The following is an 11,674-nucleotide window of genomic DNA, read 5'->3' on the forward strand; positions in this document are numbered from 1 at the left end:
CTCCATGCTGTCTCTGAACAAAAAAAGAGATGATATGGTATTTATATGGTAAAGATTTGAGAGCTACAGCAGAAGAGAAGATGTTCATTGAATTTCAGCTTCTTTTCAAGCCAAGCTTCATGCGTTTGTAAAAGAATGGATGGTGTTCTTGCAATTTTCTCCTAATGTTATTGTGCACAAAAATAACTTTTCATAACAAGCTCACCATTATCCAGGAAACGGCGCCCATGAGCGTACTTAACACATTACAGAGCAACGTCTAAATCACACAGATATTCCTGTGATAACTCTTTAATGTAGGGTAATAATCACCCTTGATTTATTATGTATGGCTCATTATTTTATTTAGGAACATGATTTTTTTGCATTCCTGGCTTGGGTTCCTCTCAATGCAAGTCTGTATAATTTTTGATTTTTGTAAGTGCAATCACTTTGAAAATGAATAGCACCCAAATTATTTGATCTATCATTCATGTTAAAATTTAATTGATTAATTTAGGGGTTTGTTCAAATCCCCAAGTCTCAGCACGAGCAGTAGTAATATTATTTTATTTTCGGCTCTTTCTTTAGCTGTTTTTGTTCTTTTGTTGGCTTCAGTTTTAGTTGATCTCCATCTCTATTAGTCCAGGTCTGTCTTGCATTCACAGCGCATAGATTTGTAAAAAGCGAGGCAGACGTGTTTTCTGTGATGTCCATCACGGAGCGCTTGAGATCACAGTGTGAGCGCGTCTGAGGTCAGTGCTTTCTGCTTTTAGCTCTTTTATTTACATCAGCTGTCGGAGGATCTCCATAGCTTTCTCTTCGTTCACTAATTTGCTGTTGAAAGCAAACATGTCAGAGCCCCTCTTGTTGTGGTTCACTAGCTTGCATAACATAATGCGAACAGCATTTACATATCCATAAACACACAAACACACACACACACACGAACACACACACTCGGCTCGATCTCATCTCATGTGTCGGATGGCTTCCTGACAGATCATCCATTCTACTGCCGTCCAACACGACGGATGAGTTTTCACACTCTTCCCATCTAGATTTCTCACTGTTTCTCTCTTTCTTTCTCACGGTGTTGTTGGTGTGTTAGCCACATGCTGCTGCCTGCACCCTCCTCAAGCACACGCTTTATTGCATGTCACCTCATTTGCTGGATGCTGTACAGTTTGGACAGAGGAGATGTGATATAGAGATGAACTCTGACAGGATGACTGCTGTGTGTTTGCTGTGAGACTAAAGCTCTGTTTGGAAACGTAGCAAGATGCAGAGCTGTCTGCTGCCTTCTCAGGCAGTGTCCTTGCTGAAACGGAACCTCATAAATGACTCATTTAGGGCGTCTTACATAGACAACAACTTTGAACTTTGGGATCCCACTTTAGTTTGTTACCAGCATGTTGCTAAGATGATATGATACTCTCTAAATAAATGCAATAAACGTAATAAAAATGCATTGCAAAGTACAATTTAGTTGAAATGTAAATTCAATTTTGTTCAAAAAGACAATAAAAACTGCATCAAACCTTCCTGGTTAAAAAAACTAAAACTCAAAAGTTAAATGCAACTCTTTGTCTGTCAAGAATAACATGCACAATACAAAGTAGTAGATTTTTGTTCAAAGAGACAAGAAAACCACAACAAACCTTCCTGGTTAATAAAAAAATTACATTGATTTTCAAAAGTCAATACATTTGCAACAGTTGAATGTAACTTTTTGTCTGTCAGAAATAACATGCACAATGCACAGTAGCAGTTTTTTTGTTCAAAAAGACAATAAAAACTGCATCATACCTTCCTGAATAAAAAAAAGTCAATACATTTGCGACAGTTGCATGCAACTTTTTGTCTGTCAAAAATAACATGCACAATGCACTGTAGTGGATTTTTGTTTAAATAGACAATAAAAACTGCATCAAACCTTCCTGGTTATAAAAAACAACTTTATTTTCAAAAGTCAGTAAATTTGCAACAGTCGAATTCATCTTTTTGTCTGTCAAAAATAACATGCACAATACACAGTAGTAGAGTTTTGTTCAAAGAGACAATAAAAACTGCATTAAACCTTCCTGGATAAAAAAGTCAAAACATTTGCAACAGTTTAATGTAACTTTTTGTCTGTCAAAAATAACATGCACAATGCACAGTAGTGGATTTTTGTTTAAATAGACAATAAAAACTGCATCAAACCTTCCGGTTAAAAAAAAATGAACTTGATTTTCAAAAGTCAGTACATTTGCGACAGTTGAATGCATTTTGTTGTCTGTCAAAAATAACATGTACAATACACAGTAGTAGATTTTTGTTCAAAGAGACAATAAAAAGGCATCAAACCTTCCTGGATAAAAAAAAAAAGTCAAAACATTTGTAACAGTAGATTATAACGTTTTGTCTGTCAAAAATAAAATGCACAATGCACAGTAGCAGTTTTTTGTTCAAAGAGACAATAAAAACTGCCTCAAACCTTTCTGGTTAAAAAAAGTCAATACATTGGTGACAGTTGAATGCAACCTTTTGTCTGTCAGAAATAACATGCACAATACACAGTAGTAGATTTTTGTTCAAAGAGACAATAAAAGCTGCATCATACCTTCCTGGTTAAGAAAAATAAACTTGGTTTTCGAAAGTCAATAAATTTGTGATAGTCAAATGCATCTTTTTGTCTGTCGAAAATAACATGCACAATACATGGTAGTAGATTTTTGTTTAAAGAGTCAATAAAAACGGCATCAAACCTTCCTGGTTAAAAAAAAGTCAATACATTTGTGATAGTGGGATGTAACTTTTTGTCTGTCAAAAATAACATGCACAATACACAGTAGTAGATTTTTGCGCAAAGAGAAAATAAAAACTCCATAAAACTTTTCTGGTTAAAAATAATGAACTTGATTTTCAAAAGTCAATACATTTGCGACAGTTGATTGTAACGTTTTGTCTGTCAAAAATAACTTAGCAGTTTTTTGTTCAAAGAGACAATAAAAGCTGCATCAAACTTTCCTAATTAAAAAAATGATTTTCTAAAGTCAATAAATTTGCAACAGTTAAATGCAACAAATGCATCTTTTTATCTGTCGAAAATAACATGCACAATACACAGTAGTAGATTTTTGCTCAAAGAGACAAAACAAACTGCATAAAACCTTCCTAATTAAAAAGGTCAATACATTTTCGATAGTTGAATGCAACTTTTTATCTGTCAAAAATAACACGCACAATGCACAGTAGTGAATTTTTGTTTAAATAGACAATAAAAACTGCATCAAACCTTCCTGTATTTTTTTTTTTCAAAAGTCTGTAAATTTCCGACAGTTGAATACATAATTTTGTCTGTCAAAAATAACATGCACAATACACCTCAGTATAATTGTTTTCAAAGAGACAATAAAAACGGCATCAAACCTTCCAGGTTAAAAAAAAGTTAATACATTTGCGACAGTTGAGTTTAACATTTTTTTTTAAATAACACACACAATACACAGTAGTATTTATGAAAAGCCTGCAGAGGTTTACTGAGTACACACATTTCCTGGAAACCTCACACTATTGGATGTGTCACACATACGTTTCATTCAAATACACATTTTATATGAATTACTTCGTAATTCATTACATATACTTAGTTCATATGAAGTGCCACTTTATTACAGTGTGTGTTTGAGTCTGTACAGGTGAGAAATGGCAGTCAGACAGGAGCAGCTGGTGCTTGTGTGTGTGTAAATGTGTGTTTATCTGCAGGTGGCAGCTGTGTGCAGGTGTGTTTGAGTTTTCCTGTCACCGGGTGGCAGGTGTTTTCCGGCCACAGGTAGAACGTGAGCACATGTGGCAGGTGGAACAGATACTCTCAGTTAACGGCGAGCGGGTGACGACCGGACACGATTCGCCCCTGAGACCCTCGCGATGGGCGCGCGGACCGGGAGTCTTTGCGACTGGACGGTAATGTCAAATACTTCGGTACAGAATGCCGTAACACGCCTATACATGCTAATGCGCTTTCAGAGCGCATGCTAATGTACGAACGGTATAGTCTGCGTTCGGCAGCCCTTTAGTTTCAGCTCAGACTCTGTCAATAAAACCTGACCGGACGTCACCGAAGGATCTTGGGGAGGGAAAAAAAGGTCAGTGGGCAGCGCAAAGCGGAGAATTTTGATGATCCGGCCTCTGTTTCCTGCGCAGCCCTTCTGGTTCATTAGCAGTGGGAATTTGGACAGGGAGATGGTGGAGGGGGGATAGATCCACCCTTATTACTTATGCAGTCAATAGCAAGGCTTGTCTGCATTCATAATTGTTTGATTTTATAGGCCAGTCTTTAAACAAACATTGTCTATGGTAATGCCCTGCCCTGATGGATGGGAGAGGTTTTGTCTGTGAATATCATTTGGATAATTAAAAATGACAGACCAAATCGCCCGCTGTCTTGACCCTCACTTTGTCTCCCGAGTGATGCCGGCGAGATGCTGATTGCTGTCAATCACGGGTCTGCCGAGGATTGGGGAACGTGGGCAGCCGTGAACCCTGACCCACGCTGTTGATCTGAAATAGATAACAACCTTGAAATACCTGCAGAATTTCAACAGGCGTGGGGCACCTTCCCCAAAAGAGACACTTCCTCTACACGCGCTGTCTGTTTCTCGCTGTCTGCTCGGCTTTGGAACCGAGAACCGGGGCTTTTTCAGGACCGAAACATTGGAACCCAACGTCTGCATTCTCTGCGGTGTTTTTTTAACCGGGTAATCCATATACAATTGCTGACTTACAGTAACATTTCTCATTTTCATGTCACATTTAACTATTAACTTTTTTAGTTAAACTGAAATAAAACTTCACAAATAGTATATAGAAATAAAAAAAAAAAACTAAATATTATATGAAAACCGTGTTTCCTAAAATAAAATATATAAAAAAGTATTTTGTTTGAGCTAGTTGCCAACTTTTCTTGAAAATATAAAAATGTAAATATTGATAACAACTATAATAGTATAATAGTATTTGAATGATACTATATGAAAAACCTGTGCTTCTTAAAATAAAATAAATTCTTTTTTTCTGAAATAAAAGAAAATATATATATATATATAAAATTATTTTATTTGAGCTAGTTGCCAACTTTTTATTTCATTTTTATGTAAACTTTTTTGTCCTGTGTACTACTAAAATTACAAAACAGCAAAATTACTAAAAATTAAAATATGGTTAAAGCGAAAACAGAAAATATAAAATTTTTAAATATTCATAACAACTATAATAATATTGTCACAACCCTGTCTGTCATTGGTTTCACCCATTGTCTTCCCCTGCCATTCTGTTGTCATTTGGTTTAGCCCTCGTCACCGTCATCTGTTGCACCTGTCCTTGTAATTATTAGTCATCTGTGTCACCTGTGTTTGATAATGAGTTACCCTTTATAAGTCTGTCTTTGAGTTTAGTCTTTTGTCGGTCTTTAACGTTATCTGGATGTGTGTGAAAGCCCTCTGTGTTCCTGCCTGTTCCTGCCTTGTTCATCTTGGAGAATTCTATTAAATTTATTGTTGATTGTTAATCTCGTCTATCGTCTCGTCTCGTCCTGCACACCCGCGTGACAGAAAGACCGACCCAAAAAAAAATTCACGGCGTCTTCCCCTGCGTTTATTTTCCGTTTTTTTTGTATCAGTGTTTAGTTTATTTTTTTTTCCCCCGTCATGAATGATCCCGCCGTCCTCATCCTCCTCCTGAAGCAGGGGAACCGCTCTCTCGAGGACCACACCAGAGACTTTATATTCCTCGCCCCCGTTTACGCACTACCCGGACAGTTGCCTATGCACGTTCTACCGCGTGGGACTTAATGATAACATCCAGAGGCAGCTGTCCGGGGAGGGTCCTCGAGAGAGCCTCGCCGACTACATCGAGTGGGTGCTGGTGTCCAGCAGAGCTTCGTTGACCGCGAAGGATGACACCAGCCCCACTCCAGACCCAGAACCCAGCCCAACATCACCCCGACAAGCGGAGTTGCAGCCCGAGCCCACCGACGATGGAGAGCCCGAGCCGAGAGCGACAGAGCCAGGGCCGGACCCATCGGACCAGGTGCGAGAGCCGACTGCTACATCCGCGACGGTGGAGTACGACGTGGAGCAAGAGAGGGCTACAGAGAGCCCTGCCCATTGCACCACCACTGGGGGTGAGAATGAGCAACACTCTGGGGACTTAATAGACTTTTCCACAGAACCACTGGCCTGCCTGAACTTCCCACCCACCCGCCCTCTTCTGCCTATGCCTGAGTCTCCGCTGGTCCCGCCCAGCCATCCTGAGTCTCCGCTGGTCCCGTCCAGCCATCCTGAATCTCCGCTATCACCTGTCAGTCCCCCTGCTCACCCTCAGTCATCCACCTGTGCAGTGGGCTCGCCGCGGGACTGCCAGCTTCCATCGGCGTCTCGGCTGGAGGATTCCTCAGCTCCGCCTCCAGCCTCCGAGTCCTGGACTCCGCCTCGGCCCTTCGACCCCGCGGTTCCACCACGGCTCTCGACGCCCTCCTCTCCACCGTCGCCCGTCGATCCACCAGCTCCACCGGGCTCCATCGTCTTTCCGGCTCCGCCCTGGTCAGTCGTCACCCCATCGGCTCCTCAGGACTCTGCTCCTCCGGCTGTGCCTCGTCGCGCCGTCCCACCGGCTCCTTGGGACTCCTCCTTCCTGCGGGCACAGCCTCCATCCTCTGTCGCTCCGGCTCCGCCGCGGATCTCCGGGACTCCGCCTCCGCCTCGGGCGCCAGAGCCTGTTCCACCTTGGCCCTCCGGATCCTCGGCGTCACCCCGGATCATCGGCTCTCCGTCTCCGCCTCGGGCTCCTCCGCCATCTGCTCCGCCTCTGTCGGTCGGCCCCATGGAGTCGGCACGCCTTCCTCCACCATGGTTCCTCCCTCCGTCGGCTCCACAGTGGGCCGTCATCATGGCTGTGGTCTGGGTCAGTTCCTCCTGCTTCAGGTCCCTCCTGTTTCCTCCCTGGCTCCTCCCACCTTCGTCGCCCCCCTGGACTCTCAGGACTTTGTTTGTTGTCCCCCTCCAGGGGTACCGTCCTCCGCCCAAGCCTCCTCCCTTATGTACTCTGTTTTTTCCGCCCCTCTCGTTTTTTCCACGGCGCGAGGACGCGCCTTTCCGGAGGGGGGCGTGATGTCACAACCCTGTCTGTCATTGGTTTCACCCATTGTCTTCCCCTGCCATTCTGTTGTCATTTGGTTTAGCCCTCGTCACCGTCATCTGTTGCACCTGTCCTTGTAATTATTAGTCATCTGTGTCACCTGTGTTTGATAATGAGTTACCCTTTATAAGTCTGTCTTTGAGTTTAGTCTTTTGTCGGTCTTTAACGTTATCTGGATGTGTGTGAAAGCCCTCTGTGTTCCTGCCTGTTCCTGCCTTGTTCATCTTGGAGAATTCTATTAAATTTATTGTTGATTGTTAATCTCGTCTATCGTCTCGTCTCGTCCTGCACACCCGCGTGAAAAATATAATAGTATTAGAATGATACTATATGAAAAAAGTGTGCTTCTTAAAATAAAAAAGAACTTTACCTGACATAAAAGAAAAAACTTACTGAAACTTGAACTACAGTTAAAATGAAAACAGAAAATATTAAAATTTTAAATATTGATAACAACTAGTATTTGAATGATACTAGATGAAAAATGTGTGCTTCTTAAAATAAAATGAACTTTAACTGAAATTAAAGAAAATATAAAAAATAAATGTATTTTATTTCAACTTTTTATTTCATATTTTATGTGAACTTTACTTAATATGTACATAATAGGGGTGTGCAAAGCAGCTGGTATTTGTATCTGTATTTGTATTTGTTGAGGGGGGAAAAGTATTTGTATTTGTATTCGAGTAAAATTCAAAATAGGCATAAAAAATGAGTGACGGGAAGCTATGCTAAGGTTAACTAGCCTATACAGATCTGGCCATTAAAAATGCGTCTTTTTTCACGCGGCAGCCTGCAATTCAGCACGCGTCGCCACGCGGCGGCCTGCAGGGGCTTTTTTAGGTTTTTTTAAAACGTTGTTGCGCTTCATATAATATCCACCAGGTGGCGCAAGGAACAACATTCTGTGGCCAAGCCCTGCACAAAGAGGGCTATTTGGACAGTATTTATGTCTGTTGTTTCAATATCTGGCGCCATAATCGGTAATTCATTCTGTATGTAACGGCAAAGTATTTATAATTTCGTTTCCTTTTTATTAAGTTAATTTAGAAAAAAAAATTGGAGCATTTTTGTTCGTTAAACGTAAGCTTTTTGTTTCTTAAAGACCAAGCGGCAGACAGTGAGTTGACCTACTCTTTCAATTTGCCTTCTCAAATCACGAATTGGCTAAACTAAAATCCATAGATGTAAAATAAAAGAAATAAATAATAATAGATATAAATATGCGCTATTAGGTGCATATCCAATCGTTTGTGCGGAGAGAGCAAAACACATTTTTAGGACATGAAGGCTCAAGCTCGATCAGTTACATTTTTTTTTCAGTGGAAAATATTTAACCGTTATTTTTTTGTCAGACATGATAAATAAATATGTAGAAAGACTTAAATTACTACTTAACGAAAAAAACAAATAGAAAACAAAAACTGTTTTTATTATGTAGCTAGTCCATAGAGATGCATTTCTCTCTAAAGGCGCGCGTCCAACGAGGATATGAGGACTGTTAACTGCATCATCACTGACTCAGAAAACAGTAGTTTCTAAATAAATAATTAAAATATCTCCTTACTATTAGACAGTCATGGTATTTACTTTTGCCAGTGTTTTGTGGTAAGCTTTAAACAAGGAACCCTTCCAAGCTGTGCTGAACGTGCGCTCAATGCTGCTAACAGGACCGTCATGGTAGCCTGGTCTCGTGGTTCCTCCAGCGCTGCAATTTTTTTTTAAATCACCACTGAATGTCTAAAATATAATTTTAGCCCGCATTTGATCTTTGACGGACTAAAATGCAGGGCTGTAATACGTCTTAAAAGTGGAACATGGAAATATAATGGATGTACTGCGAAAAAAGTTTTATACTCGACATTGTTTCCAAATGGTTAAATGTGAGATTCTGGAAATGAGAATTAAATTTAGCGTGTCGGGTCGGGAAGAAAATTATTCTAAGTGGGTATATATAGGCTATATATTCTAAGGGTATATATATAGTTAGTATCATAGGCGGAGCGTGTGTAAGGCTGGGGAAGGCTTGACCTGGGGCCAAAAAATGCCACTAAATTGGACATATTCCCCTGCCCAAACAAAATCAATATATTACGTCTGTTGACAATAAAATGAAAATGAATAGAAAATGTAAATTGCGGCATTACATTAAGATCAGATAATCTGCACCGTAATTCTTTTTAGGCGTTTTTACAGTGTTATAACGAACCACACACGATTCTGTTGGGTTAGGAATGCAATGTCTATCAGAAGCGTTCAAATGAGTCTTGTCAGTTTTGTTGAGTGCGCGCAACTCTTGATTTTTAAAAAAACCATAAACAACAAAGCTCAGACGCACCTAAAATGTAGCTATAAGTAAGAGATTCGTTACACAGGGAATACAACGAAATCATGGTTTACATTTAAGATACAAGTTCATTTAAGATATAAGATAACATGTATATTGAAAAGTTCTTTAAAAGCATCTGGATGCAAAAATAGTATTTTTTAAAGGTGTTTTTAAAGCATTTGCTTTATGGATTAAAATACTAATAGGCTAATAAATAATTTGCATATCGGACAAAATTGCGTTGCAGCAAATCCTCTAAATTTTAAGATATATAGAACAGAGAAACATAAAATCTGAAAATATAAGCAGCTACAATTATTAAAGTTTTACATATACTCTATGCCAGTATAATTTGTAATTATAATTATTTTATAGTATATTCTATAACATTATAATTTTAATAGAATTATAAAATAAATATAATCAGCCCTGTTTTAGGCTTTTCCTTACTTTTATATTTTAGACATTCATCAATAATGGAGATAAATAGAAAAATTTCTCGCCATTTCTAAATTGGACGTGCCTTTATATAGAAATATCTTTAAATCTTTAGGCCTACAGATTACATAATGAACGTTTCTATTTTCGATTTGAATTATTTCGTTTTAAAGTGGTAATTTAAAGCTTTTGTTCATTGTGAAGCGATGTTCAAGAACAGACGGCAGAAAGCGCATCTTCTGTTTTCCTTTATTTTATAAACGCATGAGTTGTTTATAGGCTATTGTGAGTGCACTAAAATAAAAATGGACCCGTTACAGGTCAGAATGATGTATTACTCCTATACCTTTATAAGCAAAAATGAAGAAATTATTTATTTATTTTCACACAAAAAAAGTGATTGCACTGGTGCCTCCATTTTTTTCACAACCTTTCAAACATCTAACCTCACAATTGTTAATGAGGGTCGTTCGTGTCACTTTTAAACTTGCCATTTCACCTTTCACCTTCCCCCCAACCTATGAATAAAGGTGAGAAGAGCTGGCTTGGCTCCGGGGGGGGGGTGAAGTGCTAGGGGTGTCTCATTTCTCGTTAGGTTGGAAGGGTAGGGGGAAGGGGAAGGGCCAGATAGGCCTCCAAACAAAGAATTTTCGGGACCTCATTTCAAACGAAGGGCTAAGAGAAATTTCCATTTTCCAACATGCCTGCTCACTCGAGCAAGCAGACTTATAAATATAGGTAATTTTTGCCATTAATAAGGATATTTATGACAATTTTTCATTATATGTATATTACCTTTAATCTTGTGTTTGTGTTTATGGTGTTGTTCTGTAAATAAACGTTTGCAAAAAATCGCTAAAGTTTGCTAGCAGATAGCACTGTTTGCACTGATTGATATTACAAAATATATTTTTATGTCATATACACTTGACTGCAAGTTAGAAACATGGAAGGCCATGTGGCGAGGGAATTTCCCACACCCCAGTCATTTAAATCAGTACATAATAATGAAAAAAAAAAAAAAATACCTTACAATTAAAAAGAAGCAGATTTTTACCATCTGAAATTTCTTAAACCAGTGAACCCCTGTAAACATTTCAGTCCAAGGATCCAGTAAACCAATGCGCTCAAATTGAAAGTTCAAAAGGAAATTCAATGGAGTAGAATTTAACACTTTCTCAGAGTTAGATTTTAACACTTTCTGGAGTTAAAATATTAATCATTTGGAGAGTAATTTTAACTCTAAAATTTAGTTAATTATAATTTAAACTCTTTAACCAGTGTTAAAAACACTTCTTAGGGTAAACACAATATGTTTTATGTGGAAATGACTACACTGAAAGCCATACTCTCAACTAGCTGCTTTTATTTCAGGAAATACATAGATTGGATTTTGAAATTCCATGCATGTAAACACTTTGAAATTAACTGCTGTCATAAAATACTGTAAAATCTAACAGCAAAACATTTACATTTAATACATGTCTGCAGTGCCAACAAGAAATGTTTAGTAAAATTGTATACAGCATAGTCAAAAACACATCATTGCATTATATAAAATCAAACCTGAATAATTATAAAATAGTGCAGTAGTATTGTGTAACCAGAGGTAGATATACATCAGATGAAGTAACAAGAAACAACTCCACAGTGATACCAGGATACATTCCATGAATTAGTTTGAGGCGCCTGAATAAAAACAAAACTGAAAGCTGAAGGATGGAGCACAGAGGACAGAACTTAACATTT

Source organism: Garra rufa, chromosome 21, assembly GCF_049309525.1.
Source record: "Garra rufa chromosome 21, GarRuf1.0, whole genome shotgun sequence".
Classification (NCBI taxonomy): Eukaryota; Metazoa; Chordata; class Actinopteri; order Cypriniformes; family Cyprinidae; genus Garra; species Garra rufa.